Raw genomic sequence first — 24149 nt, 5'->3', positions numbered from 1 at the left:
AATTAAAATCTAGAATTTAATGTCAGTGCTCATGTTCATGTGTGAACATGTGTGCGAGTGCGGCTAGCTCATATACCTCATTCAGTAGCCTCCAGTGTTTCAGTGAGTGTTGTGGCCCATTGAAGTCGTTACAATCCCAACGCGGCTCGTAGTTTCAGCGCAGGCCTCCAGCACAGCCTGCAGACACAAAAACATACAGTGTATTAATAACAACACAGTTCCAGAGTCTGTACAGTCACCAACAAGACACATTCGCACCCTTGAAACCCCGTCCCGTCATGAGGTCATGAAACAAGCGATGAGCAAACATGATCCAGGTGCACTCGAGTGCTTTTACTCCACTCATACTAGTGCAACTCTGTCATCCTGCAGCTCCACTCCCTTCAGACGCTCTCAACACAGAGCAGACCTCTATGGAAACCGACTAACAAGACAACACAAAGGCGGAGTGAGCGTGTGCAGTGAGTGTGCTCTTTAAAAGGGATATATTATGCCCTTTTTTATAAGATGTCAAATAGATTACTCAAGTGTCCCTAGAGCGTGCCTCTGTAAAATTTTAGCACAAAATAACCAACAGATCATTTGTTATAGCTTGTCAAAGTCTGCCTCTACTGTGGTGGGTGAGCTAAAATATGTCCTTTTATATTCAAATATGTTGCTGATTTCCAGAAGAGAGACTTTACAGGCTATTCTGACACTTCAGAAACAACAAAACAAGCAAATCACATGCAGGCAAGATGTCAGAAGTGACCAATAGTAAACTGAAACCATACAGGTAATTATCAGAGTCACAAAATCAGAGAGGGAGATGATACAACTTCTAGATGCATATTTCCAGATTCATTTATGCTTCTTATTATGAATTTCATCCAAAAAGTTAAAATAAATAAACAGAATTAATTATGATTTCATTTGGAGAAAAAAGTACCATTATATTAGGAAAGATGACATAAATAAGGAATATAGTGAAGGTGGATTAAAGACTATAGATTTTGATACTATGAACGGAGTACTTTAACTTAAACAGCTGCAAACATTTATTTTAAAAAAATGAGGATTTATATTAGTTTGTGATTCCATCTTATTTGTTTAAAAAGCTGGGAGCTATAAATTGTAAAAAAAAAAAAAAAAATGTGACTTTGAATTAAAATTCCACTGAAACTTTCCAATTTTCATAAGCAGGTTTTGTTGTATTGGAAAATGCTGCACAAACATAACCTCAGTCCTCATAATGTGTCATTATTGAACAATCACTGTATATTAATGTATCGTTAATCTTTTTTTTTTTTTTTTAGAGAACTGGTGGCAAAATGGTATTTGGTCAGTACTGCATATTTTGTTAGCTGCAATGAGCTTGGTACTATCTTTAAATTTAATTGTGTTAAAAAAGATTATTTTAAAGTGATTAGAGGTATTCCCTTACCTTTAATTAATATGTTAAAAGAGATGCTAGTTTATTCCACGGCAACACCAAAAACTATGTATATTAAATTAGGTAAGTTAAATTTTAGGTAGTTAAATTTAAAGACAAGAAAAATATTAGAAAGTGCCTTATACAGCAATGCTATCCTGGTGCTTTTAAAATAAATTATATTTTAAAACCTTTTAATAAGAATTTAGTTAAGAAAATTAAATGCAAAAAAATCCTATTTCTCCAAAATACAAAGAAGTACATTTTAAAATGATGTATGATATTGAACCTGCAAAGGAGTTTCGAACTGACCCCTGTTGGTGGTACAGTGTGCCATAAAATTGATTTATTTCCTTTCCCCAGTAACTCAGATTTTAAATGTCTTTGGAGACTCATTCATAGTAAACAGACATATTGTAAATCTCTCATTGTGATAAAAGAGCAGGACCTGTGATCGAAAGAGTTGCAGGTTCGAGTCCTGGCACAGGCAGGGTTGCCGATTAACTTGGGTTGAATGCAGAGCACAAATTCAGTGTTTAGGTCACCATACTTGGCTACATGTCACATGATTTTCACTTTCACTAAAATATCTGGCTACTGCATTGGCAGAGTGGGCGGAAACGTGCAGGTATAATAAAATAAAATCTAATCTAATATAATATGATATGATATGATATGATATAATATAATATAATATAATATAATATAATATAATATAATATAATATAATATAATATAATATAATATAATATAATATAATATTCAAGTTCTTCTTCTTGCATCAACAGAGGTGTAAAATCTAAACGGTTTGTTTATCCACATGCTTGCTAAAAAAGTCTGATTAAAACATAGTTACTGGGTTTTCCTTACACACTTTTTCTGGGTTGGTACATGCACCAGGGATCTGATTATAGCACATAAACATGGAAAAAGTCAGATATTCATGATATTTCCACTTTGAATAAAGATGCTCCTCGTTAGAGCTGCACTCAGATCAGCATTATCTGTTTTTTTTTTTTTGGTAACCACCTGCGATATTCCATAAGGCATTAACACGGTAATGACATCACATCTCTCAACTCCCAGAAGCGCAGATCTTAGATCAGTATTGAGGAGCGGGACTCCGCAGCGCAGATTGCAGATTGCAGTGAGGAAGCCGTGTGTCATTCATCTCTGGGGTATTACGTGAGAAATAAACTGTTGCCTTTAGAGGATTAGATAGCGGCAATCTATTTCCAAGTGACATGCCCTCTGCTTATGTAGCATTTGTGTCGCAGCTACGGATGTACAAAAATATTTTAAGAGGTTGACTAATCTCAAAGAACTGGAAGCCCTGCATGAAAATAGCGGTTTCAAGTTCGACAGAGATTTCTTAGTGACCAAAAGTCTCTAAAAAGTCCAAAAGATGCCACTTTTAAGCATCTTAAAAAGCATATATCTTTTGGCCGATGCAGATATTTATTTACTGATTATTATTTTTTTTTTTTTTATTGTAATGTTCTAAAAAAGGTACAAAAGCTGGGATCACATAAAAGTGGAAGAAAAAGAGAGAAAAAACAACAAAGAACAGATAAAAAACAAAACAAAACAAACAAACAAAAAAAAAAACGTCAGGTACTGGCATGTGTGTTTTCGTGTGTGTGTGCGCATGTAAAGATAACTGGGTGAACAGGTCAGAGTACACACATACTGTATACAGTACAGTTGCAATCAGATTTATTAACCAATATAAAAATATTGCTATTATATTATATAACTATTATATAACTAAATATAATAGTTTTAATAACTTATTTCTAATAATAGTTTTATTTTATCTTTGCCATGATGACAGTAAATATTATTTGACTAGATATTTTTCAAGACACTTCTACACAGCTTAAAGTGACATTTAAAGGCTTAACTAGGTTAATTAGGTTAACTAGGCAGGTTAGGGTAATTAGGCAAGTTATTGTATAACGATGGTTTGTTTTGCGGACAATTTAAAAAATATAGCTTAAAGGAGCTAATAATTTTGACCTTAAAAAGGTTTTTAAAAAATTTAAAACTGCTTTTATTCTAGCCAAAATAAATCAATTAAGACTTTCCCCAGGAAAAAAAATATATATATTATCAGACATACTGTGAAAATTTCCTTGCTCTGTTAAACATCATTTGGGAAATATTAAAAACAGAAAGAAAAAAAAATCAAAGGGGTTTTAATAATTCTGATTTCAACATGTATACATGCATAGTTAAAATTGTTATAGGTCACACATATCAATTAACAAAGCAAATAACATAGATATACATAAAAAAAGATGTAATGTATATAATTTAGTAATGTATTGATAGATATAATGACAGTAAAAAATGGACAACAGTAATAATAACAATAATATTAATTACAACAAGTACTACTGTACACCAACTACTACTACTACTATAGCAATTACTAATGCAATTGATGCTGCTACTACAGCTACTACTACCACCACCATCACCACCACAATGACTGCTACTACTACTTCAACCACTACTACTATACTTCAACAACAACAACAACTACTACCACTTCAACAACTACAACTACTACTACTACTACTACAACAATCACAATTACTACTATAACAACAACTACTACTGTAACAACTACTACTGTAACAACAACTACTACAACCACAACTACTAATAAAACCACAACTATTACTACTACAACAACTACTATTACTTCAACAACCACAACTACTACTATAACAACAACAACTACTACTACTACAACATCAACAACCACAACTACTTCAACAACCACAACCCACAACTACAACTATAACAACAATTACTACTACTACTACTACTACTACTACTACTACAACAACCACAACTACAACAACAACAACAACAACAACATCAACAACCACAACTACTTCAACAACCACAACCCACAACTACGACTATAACAACAATTACTACTACTACTACTACTACTACTACTACAACAACCACAACTACAACTACAACAACAACAACAACTACTACTACTACTACTATTACAGCCTGAATAATGACAATGGTCAATATAGATATTTAGCAGCACATTGCAAATTAACATTTTTCTTTTATAACTTCTTATTAATATAAATAATGACTAATTAAAAAATTCAGAAAACGTATATGTATATTTACATATTTTTTTTGTATAAAAAAATGTATTTATACAGTTGAAGACAGAATTATTAGCCCTCCTGAATTATTAGCCCCCTGTTTATTTTTAGACTAATTTCTGTTTAATGTGAAGCAGATTTTTAACACATTTCTAAACATAATAGTTTTAAGAATTAATTTCTAAAAACTAATTTCTTTTATCTTTACCATGGTGACAGTGCATGACATTTTATTAAATAGGTAAAGTAATAAAAGATGGTTTGTTCATTAGACAATCAAAAAAAAAACAAAAAAAAAACAGGGGAGCAAATAATTTTGACCTTAAAACGACTTAAAAATATATAAACTGCTGTAATTCTAGCAGAAATAAAACAAATAATAAGAAAAATATTATCGGAAATACTGTGAAAAATTGCTTGCTCTGTTAGTCATCATTTGGGAGATATTTGAAAAAGAAAACAAGATTCACAGGAGGGGTAATCATTTTGACTTCAACTGCATATAAATATTTTTTCTTTAATGTATATATGATTTATTAATATACAATTTCTAAGTAACTTTTGTTTGATACACATTTTAAATTTACAGTCTTTCAGAACAATAGAATAACCACAAATATCAATACACATGTCCATTGTCACCCATCCCCTAGTTGCAAGGCAGCAGGATTTATGCCGTGAGTTGCGATGCAAATGGAAGGCAGAGGTCACGGTTTCATGTCAATGTCATTTCGTGCTTTCTTTGCAGTGATTAACAAGTATACACTTGTGCCATATCATCCAATTCTGCAGATTAATTATCCTCTGTGCTGCTCTGGCAACATTGTATTTTGGCAGACGTGCTGATAAAGCATCATTGATGAGCGAGAGAGAGACCAGACAGATGGTCGCAGCGGGTGCTGCAGTAAAACTTGTGACAACAGCCATTAGTGCTACAGGAGTCTGAGACCGAGGACTGATAGTGGGATGTGTGAACATGTGAACGAGGGAGGGAACAAGTGCCAAATCCGAAGGCAACACAGGAGAAAAACCAAAACACAAGTGCTATACTATACAACATTATATATGCAGACATACTAGACATGCTATCATATTAAAACCCCCTTGGTCTCCTGTGCATTTAAGAAGCTTGAAAACAGATTGGTTTTTGCCAAAAGTAACATTTTTAGCTACTTCTTTTACATAAAAGCATGATATTATACATTATAATATTATGCACATAATGTTAACATAATGCATATCCTGAACATTTGCTTTGATATTCCCAATTATAAATCTGATACATGGAAATATATGCAAACTACATATGCATACAAATTCAAATTTGGATTTTACACATTATAAAAAATGTCATATATTCAATGAAATTCAAGTTTATTTGTATAGAGCTTTTTAGAATAATTATTGTTGCAGAGCAGCTTTACAAAAGATGCACATGATTGCATTACAATCAAAATCAGAAGTGTTAAGGCTATTAGTTACCATGACTTTATTAGTCACTAATAACTTTAATTATTTATTAACTAATTAATAATAACTTTTAACAGTAAAGTTATTATATATAAACAGTTAATCTGCGGAAGGGGGAGGAGGGTGGTTGAGAAAGGGGATAGGTAAAATGAGGTGCTGGATCAGATTTCAGAGGTGTGTTCCGGCAAAATTAAGCCCTGGTAGTACCTAAAAATTTTAAGAGGAACACTTTTGTAATTTTAAGTACCCTTGAGGTATTAATATGGACCTTTAAGGTACAAATTTGTACCTTTTGAAAAAGTACCACCCCAGTGACAGCTCGCGTACCTTTATTTCTGAGTGTGGGAAATGTCTCTAGACTGAAGGCATTTCATGGCGATCAGCCTCATAATCTTAAAATGTGAGCAAAATCCCCCGTTTTGTCATCGCTTTAGATATTACCCTAGAGAATCATTCAACTCTTATGTATTTTCTGACATCAGCTGCAGATGTGAATGAATGGCAGAAAAAAGTAGTTCCTCATACAAAAGGATTTTTAGACTTTACATGTTTGATTTTCTTTTTTATTTACACGGTTAGGCCATCGAATTGTTAAACGCAGTACCACACGAGTAGCAGAGCGATATGGATGTATATCATTACTGGTGGGACACTAAGGCACTAGGCTTGCGGTCTCGTGCCAATGCACACCACCACCACTGCTGACATACAGCAATTTATAGATTTGAAATCCAAATATATACTTTTATTTAACATATGCCATATGCATATATTGTCATATATAAGATTTCTATGTGGGTACTCACACTATCAATCCATTTTCTATTTTCTGTTTAAAAAACTATCTGACACAAATACTCATTTCTATATTTGTATATATTCTGTTTTTTTTCTAATCATTGTATGTTACAGTATCTTTTTAGGATTATAGAAGAGCAGCACAATAACTTAAAATCTGATTTGTTCAATATCTTTGTATCTCCTTGATTTAAAAACTTCAATCAAGCATTAGAAACTTTTATGTCAACCAAAATCATAACAAAATTTAATTGGAGGCAAAGAATTATATGAAAATCAGACAAAATGACAAATGTACAAAAAAAAAAGATTAGAAGATTAAAGATTAAAAGAAGAAAGAGCTACTATTTAACATTGCTGAAAGTTTGTGCTTTGTGCATAACTGAGATTGTTGTGGTGAAACTAATCGGTTTTCTAGTACTTACTACAACAATCTAATATGTAGATGATCTAGCAGCAGGTTAATTGTCCAATGCACCAAAACTAAACCCACTGCAGACTGCTTGAATGTCCTACCTCAAAATGTCTATGAGACACAGATGATCTTCATATTGCTGCTACAACCACAACGTGAATGATCAATCTAACCCAGAGTCAAGAGGAGATCTGCTTTACTACGGTGAGAAAATGATTAGACCAGGAGCATTTACCAATAGGTAACCAAGCATGATACTAATTCCTCTGAATCTGTTTTGTATTTCCAGAAATCTGAAGTTAGAACAAAATCCTGTGGATGAGCGTTTCTATCAGGTGAACTGTGTGCAGCTGTTTAACGATAAAAAAACACCATTACTGCCACTTTAATGTCTTTTTCCACTTTTATGTGTCACGTGGTTGCGGCTCCAGCCACAAGTCATAAACGGCAGTGGAGTATTTCTTGCAAGCTCAGTCTTTTTATGAGACATGCTTCACACACCATTTAGACATTTCTCTGAACATCACTTCCCTCTAAATCAGCTCCTGGAGGCCTAGCTCAGGCTGTTGTGTTGTGTAAACAAGACTGCCAGGATCCCTCAGGTCAGTGTTTAAGGTGACACGCATGTGTAGTAAATGCTTTTAAGAATAGGAATTTTCTAGCAGTGAACACAAACTTTGATCAATTTGATTTGATGAACTGTAACAAACTTTTAAGGAATTGTGGTCACAGTTTACATTAAGTGGACTTATTTACTACGTACTTGTGTACAAAATACAGATGTTCATAATTGGATCTTTATTTGTATTCATATATGCAATATTTTCCCCCTCTTTCTTTCTTTAATGATGTATATATGCATGTACAGTAGGTATATATCAGGCCTGTAGCCAGTCTGGTGAAAGGGGTGGTTCTTTTTTCTTAAAAAGTGGACCTTTTTGCAGTTATAGCCTCATTTTATGTTTAATTATGGTTGTATATTTAATCCACTTAATTTTGTAAAAAATACTAAGTTAACTTAATTGAATTGTGTTGAATGGTGTTAAGACAAAATGAATGAATTATGTGGAACCCAGCATTTTTTACAGCATAATTTAAAAATACCATAGACTTACATTGACCTGTGGGATAAGTTAGGTCTTTAGATTTGGACTGTAAGCAACGACTCAAAACACTATAGCAATCTACTTAGCAACAATCTAGCACTGATATCAACACACTCAAGTTTTTTCTTGCTTGTTTGAACTTCTATAATGAGCTAAAACAGGAGAATTCTTAGCAGGGTTCAATCCACTTAAATTTATTAAGTAAACAATCAATTTGTGTTGGGAAAACATACATTCATTCATTCATTTTCTTGTCTACTTAGTCCCTTTATTAATCCGGGATCGCCACAGCGGAATTCACCGCCAACTTATCCAACTTGTTTTTACGCAGCAGATGCCCTTCCAGCCACAATCCATCTCTGGAAAACATCCACACACATTCATACACTACGGACAATTCAGCCTACAGAATTCACCTGCACCACATATCTTTGGACTGTGGGGGAAACCGGAGCAACCATATGAAACCCACGCGAATGCAGGGAGAACATGCAAACTCTACACAGAAACGCCAACTGAGCCGAGGTTCGAACCAGCAACCCAGCGACCTTCTCGCTGTGAGGTGACAGCACTACCTACTGTGCCACTACGTCACCTAGAAAACATACATAAATTGTGTAAAACCCTGCATTTTTTTTGCAGAGTATCAACTGCATTAACATCCAAAACAATATAGCAACTATTACACCTATGTGAACAACCAGAACACCTTAGCAACTATACTGCATGACCTTAGCAACCATATCACAATGCATTAACCCCAAAGATAACTAATTACTCCTATTTTATAACTCAGGCATTAATAACCCATCAAAATGTCAGAATACCCTAGCAACCACAGCATAACACATTAACAAACCTGCCAGGGCAGCTTAGATCACATCAGAATGCACGAGAATCAACGAGAGGGGTCTGGATGCAGACCTGGTGCAGTGCAATCTGAGCTGCATCCAATGCTTTTTAATGCGCTCATCTAACCCTACCCCTAACCCTACCCATCACAGTGACGTCACTCGCTCCATTGAGGGCATTGTGTCTGACATTGCATTGCTGAGTGATGCAATCTCAGCTTGCATCATAAAGGCTACATCCAGATACTATCCGCTTGTTAAGTGGTGACGTGTTGGTGACGTATGTAATACTGTTTCCGGGTCCAAGCAGCCACTCATTTGAGTTGAGAAATTATTTGTTTATGATCACTTTTAATTCATATCACACATTAAAGTTAATTGTATATAAAGTCATAGTGTACAAAACAATCTCTGGGCTTGCCGTATCACAAACACCAACATTTTAACAATTTATAAAAAAAATGAATGACTTTCTGGCCATCGGACATTAGGCATGGACATATATATTGCGATCGTGATTTTTGAAAGTAATAAATCGCTTTGTAAACGTTTATAATTACCACTACATGAGACTCCCCATACATTTGAATAGAGCGCTTGGACCCGGAAGCCGATTCGCGTGACGTCACACTTAACAAGTGGATTGGAATCACCTCAAAACACCTGAAAGGTGCAGATTGTAAGTTTGACACCCAGTGGTTGAACTAGGTATTGCATTTCTGGATCAAAACAAACGCAAGCACAGGTTGCCAGATTAAGGAACAACAGGAGTGAGCCTGACTATCGAGCCTAAAGGCTGATTTAAATTGTGTTCGTTATAAAAGCAACGGAGCGCGATAGAGAGAATATTTTCTATATTAAAAGGAGTTTATGTCCTAACTAACACCTCAAATTGATTTATTAGAAATGGCATCTATTTCTTGCAGCTGAAGAACAGAAAACTTTGACAATGATCACCTCAGGTACAGCTCATGTGCTTTATTCAGTGTTAAATGCTAATAATGTGAGTTTGAATGCCATATTACAGGACCTTTATTGCCATACTACTGAAAGCAGCAGCAGAAAGTTCACCTCAGATCTTGAAAATAAAATAAACCATTTGAAATTGAACTTTAGAACTGTGACCCAAAACCAACACATAGTGATTCAGCATCTACATTTAATAATGATAAAGAGGATTAATATGTATTAATTAGATTATAACTTTTGGTGAATGAGTGCATATCCTGTGCTTCTGAATGGCTGTGTGCAAACAGCTAAATTGCTTATCGTTGCACATCTCGTGTTGTTAGGACACAGAGTTACAATGTAACCTGCTCACCTAATGTTTACGCTTGTAATATTTATATAGTTTGCTAATTAATAACCTAAACTGGAACTCTGAATCTGCATCTCATTTCAGAGTCTGCTACTGTCATCCGGAAGTCACATTTCGGTCACGGACGCATGCTTTGAGAGCCTTTTTGACTGAATAAAATGAAATATGCAGTTTTCCAACAAGGCAACCCAGGGTGCTGAAATATAATTGGCTAAACTGGCATAGGGCAGCTTAAATGAAAAAAAAAACAAATGCAGCCGTTCTGGCACGTAACTCACATTTTCAAAGCAGAACATCTGACTTCAGCATTGTTTTTGAGATAAACAAGAATGTTCACTTAGCATGTTTCTTAAAAACATACATACAGCACCTTTAAGAACTGCATAGCAACCACCCAGAACATCCTAGCAACCACATCAAAATGCAAACAACCAAAAAGTGTGCATTAACAGAACACAGCAACACCCTAGCACTGTTTGTTTGCACATTTCAAAAAACTTAGTTAGCTATTTATGTTTTGTGGGAATCCATGTGTGAAATAAAATGAAAGTCTCTTAGACACGAATGTTTAGCTCTCATTCTGGCGCTGCTTTTGCATCATCCCTTAAAACCGACAGGGGAAATTATTTCAAATCAGACTAGAGGAAAATGATTAATTCAAACACATCTTAGATATCCAATATCACCAACATTACAAAATACTCAAGCATGCAAGCACTCACGTACACATGAGCAGGGCCCCCTTACCTGTTTGTGGTTGCTAAAACAAGTTCTCACAGTCTGCCCCACAAAGTCCATTTTAGAGTAGAGTAGTGTACTGTACGTGTGTGTTACACAACACAGTGCGGCGTGTAAGTTTCCCATGAGCAGATATAGGACAAGTAGTAAGCCAATACCACCCTTGTAGCGGAGCCTGGTGAACGGGCAAAAGAGACAGAACATGGAAAGAGAGGGAGAGTAAAGAACAGAGAGGATGACTGGAGATGACTGATTAAGAGGTAAAAGGAAAGTTTAGAGGGCGCATCAGTGCCTGAACAATTTTACAGCTGTGTAGGTTATGGAACAATTTTATTTTAATTTTTATTATTATTTTGAATTTTTGTACTTTTATTTATTTATAAATGTTTTATTTAAATGTATTTTATTTTGTTTCATTTTTATTATTTTAATTTCATTTAATCAATTTAAGTTATTTAATTTAATTTTTAAAAATTAATTAATTAATTGATTTATTTATGTTTTTTATTATTTGAATATATTTAAAATGCATTTTATTTGTGATTTCAAACACTCAGCAATCATCATTACTTCAGTCTTCTGTGTCACATAATTCTAAAATGAGGATTTGTTGCTAAAAATAAATTCTGGTCACACTTAATTTTTCTCACTGTTAACACATCATTGACTATGACTACTAGCTCAATATGCTCATAATTTGCTACTTTTTAATAGTCATTAAAGTAGTCGTTTTAAGTAGGGTTATGGATGTAGAATAAGATCACACAGAATATGTCATTTATATACACATAAACAGCCAATATTTTAGTGAGACGTGGTGCTTTAACTAAAGTGTTAACATATTTCTTATTTTTATCAAAGTTGGAAACAGTTGTGCTGCAGTAATTTGGTATAATATAAATGTATGAATAAATTATTACATATTAAATGGATAGTTCACCCAAAATTTAATTCTGTCATTATTTACACTTCACTAGTTTCAAACTTTCTTTATTTTTCTGTTTAACTTTCTTTCTTCTGTTGACCAAAAAAGAAGATATTTTGGAGAAAGCTGGAAACCTGTAACCCAGGGGTGGGCAAACTCTGTCCTGAAGGGTCGGTGTCCTGCTGACTTTAGCATCAACATTGATCAAACACAACTGAACATACTAATCAGTGTCTTCGAGATCACTAGAAATCTATAAGCAGGTGTGTTTGATTAGAGTTGGAGCTAAACTGTGCCGGACACCGGCCCTCCAGGGCCGAGTTTACTAGGGGTGTCAAAATTAATTGTTTCTTCGGTGCACCGCGATGCAGACGCGGACAATTCGGTATCGATTCAGTAATAAATATAACCGGTTATTATGTAGTGACGTCATTTATCTCCTATGCGCTCTGTCGCGAGGGAGGTGAGCGCCGTTATTTACAACTCTCAGCCAACTCAGGGCCGGCCCGTGGCATAGGCACCATAGGCAAATGCTTAGGGTGCTGTATAGCCAGTGGGGCGCCAGAAATGAGCGCGCTTCAGTTGGTTTTGTTTTCGATTTTCCTGACACACTTTCAGTTATAGACGGCAATAACTCAAAAAACGCTTACCCTAAAAAGATCTAAAGTGTGTTTCCTACAGAAAGACAAAGCTGGTTATGTTTTACAGCTGTCTTTCTTTTTTTCGCTCAACATTACGAGCACTGCTCCGTTTAAGCCCTCGCAATCTGCGTTTACTTTAGCCGGCAGAGCTCGCGCTGAGCGGAGCTCTCTGTAAGGGACTGTCGGAAAAGTGCTTTTTTTTTTGTTTTTTTTTTGTTTTTCTGCTTCGCTCAGCGCGAGCTCTCCCTGTTGCAAGGGCTTAAGTGTGTTTGTTTGTGTGTGTGTGCGTGTGTGTGTGTTTGTTTGTTTGATGCTGTCTATGTTTGTGAATGTGTTTGAATGAGAGACAGTGTGTTGCTGTGTGTCTGTGTGTTTATACAGACAGCATGTTATAGCCTCCCCCCTAAAATATAACACTATATATGGAAAGCATCGTCCATGCACCGTGATGCACCGAGATATCAAATTGAACCGAATCGATGGCATGATAATCGTAACCGAACCGAACCGTGAGACCAGTATAGGTTCACACCTCTAGAGTTTACCCACCCTTGCTGTAACCACTGACTTCAATAGTAATTGCTATTCTACTACAGAAGTCAATGGTTACAGATTTTCAGCTTTCTTCAAAATAACCATTATGTTTGAATTAAGAAACTCATGAAGGTTTGGAATGACTTAAGTATGCAGTAAATAGTAGGTCCCACAAAATTAAATGAGTTAGTAGCAGTATTTTTAGTTGTAGGATATCTATAAGCGAGTGTGTTCCAAAATAGTAACAAAATTGTTGTTTAGAAGATATAAAACTGATATGAACATGTAAAGCTTGTAGTTGTCACTTCCATGATCAAATCAATCAACGGTTTTATTCACATCACCTCATACTTCAGTTTCTCATTAAATCATGACCAATCAAATGCTCTCTAGTACCTAATATGCCCCGCCCCCTTTAAGACAGTTCACATTTTATTTGTTTGATCTCAACCACTCTTACCGGCACAGCGTTAATTAAAAACAAAATGCTATTGGGTGTTATTTTTTTAAAGAGGAGGGGACATTGCTTTAAAATGAGATTAACTCCCTGTTTAAATGTAGTTAACTGGTGATCTGACCTATAGCCAGGGCAGATTACTAGTGCATAGTTTAGATACATTACAATAGTCATGCAAAATAAAAACTAACTGCAATGCGACACAACCCATTGCTCACAAGCTCATACACAATACACACACAAAAGGTGAAATGAAGTGGGCGGCATGTGGACATAACACAACATCTAAATCAAGTAACTTTAGCATGTCAAATTTATGCATATAAAAAATATTTCACAAAAACAAAGGTGTGGCTAGTGAAAATGGCAAGTGGCTAGCAATGATAGAAATCTACTAGCCACAGTGGCTTGTGATTAAAAAAAGTTAATGTCAAGCCCTGATTATAAAGTATTATTTGTGGATGTACTGTACAAAAGTACAAGTACAATTTTAAAAAGTTATCTCAAATCAAAATCTCTCATAATATTAATACATGTTTTAACTGTACCGACTTACAATAAAGGTATTAATCTCTTTTTTGTTACATTAATTTATATAATACCAGGAATTCCCATAAATACTCTCAATCCTTGTTACAATTTCTCTGAATGACACAGCATCCTCATTTTAGCATAAACTACGTCTATACACCAGTGTACTAATTCTAAAACCCCAGAACACCGCAAATCAGACCGATTAGACAACACAAATACATTTCAAATCAAGTCATCTAAACTCAAACACAAAGAAGCATGAACGCCTCATTCAGCTGTCATAAGGTGTAGCGTATGCCTTTCACATGGACTAATCAGAGTCCCTTTTTTATACAGATGGAAGTGCCATGGCAGACATCGTCTCTTTTTTCTCTCCGGACACAGAGGAAACAAGATGGAGAGCCTCAAAGGAATTCAGCAGCAGCAGGTGTGTGAGTGTGCGTGTATTTGTGTGTGTGTGCGCATTAGAGGACACCAGGTTGAAAGCTTTCCTTCTTTCAACCTCCAGAATCCAGCACTCTCGCGCACACACTATACAAACACACACACACACACACACACACACACACACACACACACACACACACACACACACTGAGGCAGACAAACACATAATATAGTGGGTTTTCATGTTGTACATGGACTTCCCATACACAATCATTTTTATACTGTACAACACTGATTAAACTTACAGAAAACATCAAATTAAATTAAATTTCCTAAATATTTAATTATGGATGATTAAAAAATGTCCCAACGAGATCAAAAGTTACAGGTATTGCTATTGTGGGGATATTTGGTCCCCACAATGTGATGAATACTAGGACAAGCAAATACACAGACACAGTGCTGCAGTGAGCATGCTCAGTAGCACTCTTCATTCAAGGTCAGCACTGAGAGGCAGGTGATGACATCATTACTACAGCTCTGTTTTTTTCAGCGATCAATGGCGAAGCGACAGAGAGTTCATCTCAGCCACACAATGCGAATCCGCTCCTCAAATACACACACACACACACACACACACACACACACACACACACACACACACACACACACACACACACACGCACACACACACACACACACACACACACACGCACACACGCACACACACACACACACACACACGTAAGGCAACTACACTTAAAGCAACAGGAAATTCCCTCACATATGAGACAGAAAGGAATGTAAACACATAAACACACATTAGTAAGGCATCTACACTCAAACAATAGAAAAATTCCCTCACATACAAGACAGATAGATACACACAAACACATAAACACACAAAAGCAAGGCATCTGCACTCAAACAACAGAAAAGTCCCTCTCATATGAGACAGAAAAGCATGTAAACACACATAAACACAAAAGTAAGGCATCTACACTCAAAGCAACAGGCAATTCCCTCACATTTGAGACAAACACACACACACATACACACACTGAAAGGCACATAAACACATGTAAACACACTTAAACACACACACTGAAGCGCTACTCCAGCATTTAAGCATTGAATGGCTGCGTCTCTAATGATGAGAAATGACTTTTACGGAGCCTCGGTGCTGAGGGACGCTCCCTGTTTCCACAGCAATATTCATTCCATCATTTAACATAATGAGACAGGACTAGCTTATTCAGCCAGGGAAAAAGCAATATTTATACATGAAACAAGCGTAGAAAAGCAATGACTCATAACGGTGGACAGGTTTTTCTGTGTTATATAAATGGAAGACGGGGTTTTCATGCTTAGATGTTATAAAATAATACACCTTAGAGCTCTGGGAGAGTTTTAACATGTATAACTTAAAATAAAAGCTCAACTTTGTTGCATACAAATGTCTTTTTTGGCACTACTACTACAACAAAATAAGATGTTTTAAAAGGCACCTATGATGAAAATCTTTTATAAGCTGTTTGGACAAAACTGTGTGTAGGTATAGTGTGTCCACTGTCATAATAGTGTGTCCACTGTCATGATACAAACTCAATAAGTATTTTTTTTCCTGATGTTAAAATAGGATCCAAATCCCTTCATGTTGAGGCTGAGAGTGACAAAGGAGTGCAGATTCCCCGCCCACTGAATTGATTGACAGCTGGGTATTAACATATCTCCATAGTAGAACGTATAATCATATCAACAAGACAGGACGTGTGCAAAGCAACTGGGATTAAAAGATCTGTTCGGCTCTCTGTGATCATCAATTGTCATCAAATGTGCTCAATAATGAGTTTTACAAGTTTAAAACGTTTTTAAAATGTTTGTGTGTCTCTGTGCTTGTGTGTGCGTGAATTAGAACAACATTGTGTGTGAGTCATCATAGCAGAAAGGCTTGAATATACATGAAATAATTCCACAACAAATACATCAAATAATCATTGGGAAAGTTCATACGGTAGTATTTCTCACAAACGTTACATGATATCTGCTTCCTTCATGTCTGTCATTGTGCTGTTTATCTGACACAGCCGAGGCAGAGATTGAGGCACACTCTGCTTTATCAGAGGGTCATCACAGCAGAATGAACCGCCAACTTATCCAGCATATGTTTTAAACAGTGGATGCCTTACCAGCTGCAACCCAGTACTGGGAAACACCCATACACTCCCATATTCACATGCATAAACTACAGTCAATTTAGGTAATTCAATTCGCCTATACTTTTAGAAATAAAGGTACGTGAGCTGTCACCTGGGTGGTACCTTATTTAAACGGTACAAACTTGTAGTTAAAAGGGCATTATTAATACCGCAAGGGTACATATTTGTACCTAAGAAGTACAAAAGTGTTCCTCTTAAAATTTGTAGGTACTAATATATACTTTTGATGTACCAATATGGACCCTTCAAATACAAATGTGTACCTTTTGAAAAGGTACCACACCAGTGACAGCTCTCGTACCTTTATTTCTGAGAGTGTATAGTACGCATGTCTTTGGACTGTGAGGAAAACCGGAGCACCCAAAGGAAACCCACACAAACACGGGGAGAACATGCAAACTATTTGCATGAACCAGCGACCTTCTAGCTGTAAGGCGATTGTGCTATCCACTGCGCCACAGAGACACCCATGCCACCCAGAACAGTTTGTAGATTTTATAATAGTCAAGGTCAAGATTAGATTTTTTATTTAACATTTATATTGTAATCAATTTCAAACCTTAAATCTCAACACAACATATTTAGTTTATTTTGTATTAACTATTATATACTATATTAAATCAATTATCTTTTTTTTTTAATCGCTAAACAAGAAATGTTTATTGGTAAATCAAACCAGCCTGTTAGAATAATTTCTAAAATAATTGTGTGACATAAAATACTTTTTCTTTAAATATCTGCAGCCATGGTGACAAAAAGAGACTTTTATGAAACACATTAAAAAACTACAAATCCCTAAACTGTTTGAACCACAGAGTAGGTTTAGTTTATTAATACTTAATCATACCCTATAACAAATATGGTCTCCTGTATTGTGCCAACAATAGCTAGCATGGTTGCAGTAGAATAGTAATGATTAGCATTGTAGTATCAATGAATCAGTTTCAATTACTAAACTAAAACAAATTACCCCAAAATGAAAAAACTCTCACTCTAAAGTACTTTTAAAACTGTAAAAGTTCCTATGTTGAACACAAAATAAGGCATTTTGAAGAAAGTTCCGAACAGCAAAAAGAACATGATACAGATTTACAGGGTGATTAAATAAAGACAAATCCATAATGTTTTACTTTCATACATACAATCCATCTTTAACAGATTAGCAGACATGCAGTTTACCTTAGAAAATACAGCAAACATGTAGCAGGTCATCTGAACACTGATACCTCAGCTGTAGATATGGTCACAAATAAATCATGGCAAGCGTAATCGTGTCATTAACAATCACAAAGCCTGTCAGTCAACCTACAATCACCATTCAATCCGTCCCCTTTGTCCAAAACTACTGGAGAGCTTCAACAGGAGATGGAGAAGTGGATCTCTCTCTCTCTCTCTCTCTCTCTCTCTCACACACACACGCACACACGCACACACACACACACACACACACACACACACACACACACACACACACACACACACACACACACACACACACACACACACACACACACACACACACACACACACACACACACACAAGCACGCTCATTTACAAGCGCCTAAAAGCCACTCAAAGCTGCTGGTCACACTCAAAGTAGTAAAACTCAATAGTTGACAGGTTCATTCAGGGCCGTCTGTGGGTCATTGTAAGGAACCGATGAAGAGATTGCTTTGTGTTTTCGGCGTTTCTCCTGCTGGGACAAACGTGGCGGTAAGAGGATAGCACGAGGGGCAGGTAATGTGTCAGGTTACCGTGTCGTACCCCGGTTTGACCTCATTGCTTTTAGCTTCTCTCGTTCTCTGTGTTTCAGTGCTGAGGATGTCATTGCTGATGTTTTTCTCTGACTGACTGACATTGTCATCTCATCATATCAGTGTTTGTGTGTACGCGTGGGTGGGTGTGCTCTTTTTTAGCACCGTGGTCTTGTTTCTGTAAAGGATTTGTTTACTGGCTTGTAAAAATGAAACTTGCTATTTTCAACAACAGAATTATGAGTGAAGGAAGAAGAGCCTAAAAAGAGTGCTCTGAATTTTGATCAAGTAAATCTCTTTTGTAAATAGATTATAAAAACTATAAAGTTCGTTAAATAAATAAATAAATCTAATTAATTCATTAGTTATACAAAATAGATCAAATTAAATAGCATTCCTGTTTTTTTCAATCATTATGTCATTGTGACACGTCATTTTAATCTGCCTATTCGGGGCAGGGTCACCATAAAAGTCTTAGGAGAGAACTTCAGACTTCCCTCTCGCCAGACACTTCCACCAGCTCCACTGAGGGGATCCCGAGGCGTTCCCAGGCCAGTCAAGAGACATAGTCCCTCCAGCATGTCCTGGGTCTTCCCCGAGGCCTCCTCCCGGTGGGAAATGCCTGGAACACCTCCCTAGGTAGGCATCTAGGAGGCATACGACTACCGAGCCACCTCAGCTGTCTTCTCTCGATGTGGAGGAGCAGTGGCTCTACTCCGAGCTCCTCTCGGGTGACAGAGCTCCTCATCCTATCCATAAGGGTGCACCCTGGCACCCTGCGAAGGAAAATCATTTTGGCCGCTTGTATCCGAGATCTTGTCCTTTCGGTCATGACCCAAACCTCATGACCATAGGTGTGAGTAGCAACGTAGATTGACCAATAAATCGAGAGCTTTGCCTTTCGGCTCAGCTCCTTCTTTACCACAACAGACAGATACATCGACCGCATTACTGCTGCTGCTGCACCAATCCACCTGTCAATCTCACGTTCCATCTTTCCCTCACTCATGAAAAAAAAAAACAAGATACTTGAACTCCTCCACCTGAGGTAAGGACATTCCTCCAACCTGAAGATGGCAGACCACCAAATTATTATAAATATGCCTGACAACCTTTTTAGTAATAGTTATTTTTTGCTTCAAAAATTACACAGGACATATTTTTATGTATAAATCATTAAAACTGTATTGCACGTAATAAAACATTTTGGCATTCACTCAAATAAAAAAATTTAAAAAACGTAAGAAATGTTGAAAATGTCTGAAAAATACTAATATTTAGTCAATTTAATAAAACTTAAAGTTTTATAGAAATATTAAAAGATACGGAAAAATAAAAAGTAACTTAAATTAAAGCAGAATATATTGTTTAAACAATATTTAGCATAATTATTGGATGACTAAAAAAGACAAGAATACTAATTAATTTAATTTATTTTATATAACTAATGAATAAATTTTACATATTTTGTAGTTTTTATTTATTTATTGATTTTCTTTTTAGCTTAGTCCCTTTATTAATCTGGGGTTGCCACAGCGGAATGAAACGTCAACTTATCCAGCATATGTTTTATGCAGCGGATGCCCTACCTTCGTTCCTTTTCTTGCTGTGCTGACGCCCTAATTTATAGTTTTTATAATCTTTATTTACAAAAGTTGCTTCAATTCCATTATAGACGGAATAATTCACTGTGTGTGTGCGTGTGTGTGTGTGCTGGTTTTAGGTTTTGTGTTCTATTTTTATTAAAAAATATATATTCTACTATTTTAATTATTTATTTTATTATTTAATTATAATTAAAAGACAATCAAAAGACAAATGGTCTAACAGTAAAGTCAGAGAAGTACAATCAGAAAGAGTGTCAAAAAGAGAAATGGAATAAAAAAAAATCACTAAATACAAACAAACAATTTCTTATATGTGCGGTAGGGCCGCACAGTATTGAACAAGTTGTACATTGTGATATTTACATTTTCTGCGATTTAAACTGTGATTTTTCTCAAATAGCTTAATTAATAATTTCAGATTGATTGGGATGATTTTGTAGGGGAGTGAATAAAATATAATCAACAAATTACAAGCAGAGAAAAATAGAGAAATGTACAAAAGATATAAAATAATCAAATGTACAATAAAGTTGTGTATTCTTCATTGTGTAAATAATTAAATACAATTAATCTTCATTAAAGCTGCAAAAGTATTTTCCCTTGTGCCCAAATGTTTTAAACTTGCTTTAAAATATTTAAACAGTGTATCAAGCAATTGATACGCTTTCACTTTGAAATGGGTAAACTAAAAATTCTCATGTGTTCTTAAATGTTGTACCTGGTCAACTATAATCCTGACTCCACATTGCATGTCCAGCGATATGACTATTGTGTTTTCACATATTGCAATATCAATGCTAAAATAATATATTGTGCAGCCCTAGTGTGTGGTGCACTTATGTATAATGTAAAAAGGGTATTTCTATCTGATTGGTTTCCCAGTGCTCAGGTAACTTTTAATAATTTCAAAAATGTAAACAGTTGTCTTACATAATCTTTTAAGTTTTGAGCTGATTTGCATATCAAACTCCATAAAGTTCCTTTATGCACAGACGCTGCGTCATTCATAACATGCTCTTTCTGACCATAGCTTTTACAGAAATGCTTGGCACTCAAAGAGACGGTTCAGACAAACAGAGCTTTATGTTTTCGCTATTTACTGTTAAATCATGTTGTCGGCTTGGCACAGAAAGTGAAAAAAAAAACATAAAAGCTGACTTTCGAGACCTGCTCGGGTCTCTTTATCTGCAGTAGCTAAAGGAGAGGACAAGCAAATTAATCAAGCAGCAACACACTTCATATGCGTAGGCTTTCACTCCAAAAAACACCTCCGATCCAACCCTGCAATCGAGACTCTCGCAAGCTCAAAAAGAGGAAAAACATCACGTCTGAGAAAGGGAATCAAAGCTACTGAGATGTAAAAGCAGATGGAGAGATACCACAGCAAAAAAAAGGAAAACATTTGAAGAGACAAGAATATATGAAAGTCTATTTCTGCAGATCTTCAAACGTTCAAAGTCCTGATGACTCTTGGGAGTCTAGTTGAAGCGTAGATGAGACCACCACCCTTTCGGACCCCCGACTGTGAGACATGCCTGGAAGCAGACCAAACTAGCTTAGAGAAGACGTTAAAAAGAACCCCAAACATAAATAATTTGACGAGATTTAAGGATATTGTGAAAGTATTAAAATTAGTAACTATATGTAAATATGTCATTAAAAAGAGCAATACGCATTGATTTCTATGCACGTACAAACAAGTGTATAAAGGCAGCTGATGGCGCAATGCAGTTTTTAGACACCAGATGGCGCTGTATTTCGTCGTATAGGTGTATACATGCACAATAGTTGCTTTCATTATTTGTAGGGTAATCATATGTCCCGTTTTTTTCAGCTGTTTGTCTGTGTGTGTGTTAAATTTATTATGAAAAAAGTCATGCTTATTCCTGTACATCTCTTCTAAAATATGTATGTGTCTGAGCGCTAACAGTAGTCTGAGCAATACCAGCCAATCATTTCAGAGTATATTTTGACAGACAACATTTCCATCCAATCATATTTCAGTATCAATTAAGCTGTTAATGAAAGTGGGGCATGGACCAGTGCAACTGCCAGCGACAGAGAGTAAGGAAGAGATAAACACGAAGATGAAAATATGAAAGGAACATTATAAGGTGTGTTTTAACAAGTATGAGTAACTGAAATGTGTTGTCACAGTGAATCCGAGTTTTCACAGCAGAAAGTTGTCAATACATTCACAACAGCTTATACATTATACAGCTTATACATTATGTTATGTAACATGTAAATTTACCTTAGAACATCCATTCAGTTTTAATCAATAAAGCAAGTTCAATAAAAAGTTGATAAAAAAGGTCCTGAATTTCTGTCAAATTGTACTTGTAATTAACCCCAACTACTGTAAAAAGAACGAGTCCCAATTCCATAGATAAAGTGAAAAGCAGTACATTAAGCGTTTTCTCCCCCATTGAAGTCTATAATAAGGAAAAAGCTTAACGTGGCTTAGTGTACCATAACAACAAGCGGGAAAAATCACATTTCTATCAAATTTAACTTGTGATTAACACTAACTTTGATTTTATAAACAGCCTTTTTAACATTTGGTTTTCCTCGGTTGTGTTAAGCCTTTCCATAGGGGAGGTCTTCAAAGGGGAGAAGACACTTAACGTGATATTGTTCATTTTATCTATGGAATTAGGGCCCATTCTATATAGTTAGTGTTAATCACAAGTAAAGTTTGACAGAAATTTGGGTTTCCCTGGCCGGTGTTAAGATATGTTTAGCCACGTTAAGCTGTTACCTTATAATGGACTTAAAAAAAGTGAAAATATTCACTCACTAAAATTAGAGCTCATTCTTTTGACATCAGAAAGTGTTTGTAATGAGTCAAATATGATAGAAATTAGATTTTCCTCACTTGTTGTTAAGGTACATTAAGCCACATTAATCTTTTTCCTTATAATAGACTTCAATGGGGGAGAAAACGCTTAATGTGCTGTTTTTCACTTTATCTATGGAATTGGGACTCTTTTTATAGTAGTTGGGGTTAATTACAACAAGTACAATTTGACAGAAATTTGGGTTTTTCTGGTTTAAGTTTAGGTACATTAAGCCACGTTAATCTGTTTACACGTTAAGTGTTTTAGAATGTCCCATGAAAAAGGAGGTTCTGTGGTCGTTGTTAAATCGGCATGATAAAGTAAAAGATTATCAAGCATGATACATGCATAAGTATATGGTACTTGTAAATCACTGTGGAGAGAACAGGTATAAAAAAAAAACCTGCATGTGGTTGGGTTACCATATGGTCTCAGTTTGCGTTTCAATAAGCGGTGCTGAGCCTGACAACAGGCTGTAAAACACCTTACACTGCAGTGACATTTCCTAACATGTAGTATCTGTAGGCCGATCTGAAAGTGAAAAAGGGAGTGTAAGCCTAGGCTGTAGCCTTATGGAGTCATCCTCATACCCTAATTCATCTGTGCTGCTAGGATGGTTAGAGATTACAGTTTACTCAAGATTTTAAACATTAATTTAATAACACTGTTTATGCAATTAATTGTAACTGCGGCGTAAATACTGTACATTCATGAATGATTTATAAGACTTCACATACAGCTTTAAAGGGATAGTTCGCCAAAACAAATTATTTACTCACTAATTATTCACCCTCAGGTGGTTCTAAACCTTTATGAGTTTCCTTTTTCTGTTTTACACAAAATAATATCTTTTTTAAAATGTCAGAAACCTGCTCTTGTACGATTCTTATGGTATGATAACCTTGGATAAAAATATCACAGTTTCACGGTAATGTGATTACTGTTCTAATATCAGTAGCTTTTTTGATGTATATTTCCTTTTCAGCTTGAGATACACTGT

At 35.7% G+C, this 24149-nt stretch overlaps 2 protein-coding genes across 4 annotated transcripts in view; one reads left to right on the top strand and one right to left on the bottom strand.

Annotated features, from left to right (window-relative positions):
- The window catches only part of hpca (hippocalcin), an 802490-nt gene that overhangs the window by 318362 nt on the left and 459979 nt on the right, over positions 1–24149 (top strand). The window lies entirely within an intron of this gene.
- The window catches only part of atxn1a (ataxin 1a), a 214356-nt gene that overhangs the window by 61145 nt on the left and 129062 nt on the right, over positions 1–24149 (bottom strand). For all 3 annotated transcript variants that reach the window (XM_087294499.1, XM_087294498.1, XM_087294500.1), the window contains exon 3: positions 77–177. The gene's annotated coding sequence lies outside the window, so the exon portion shown is untranslated. The remainder of the gene's footprint in view (positions 1–76; positions 178–24149) is intronic.

The sequence above is a fragment of the Danio rerio genome, chromosome 19, assembly GCF_052040795.2.
Source record: "Danio rerio strain M-AB ecotype USA chromosome 19, GRCz13ab, whole genome shotgun sequence".
NCBI lineage: Eukaryota > Metazoa > Chordata > Actinopteri > Cypriniformes > Danionidae > Danio > Danio rerio.
This window is presented reverse-complemented; position numbering and strand designations above follow the sequence as displayed.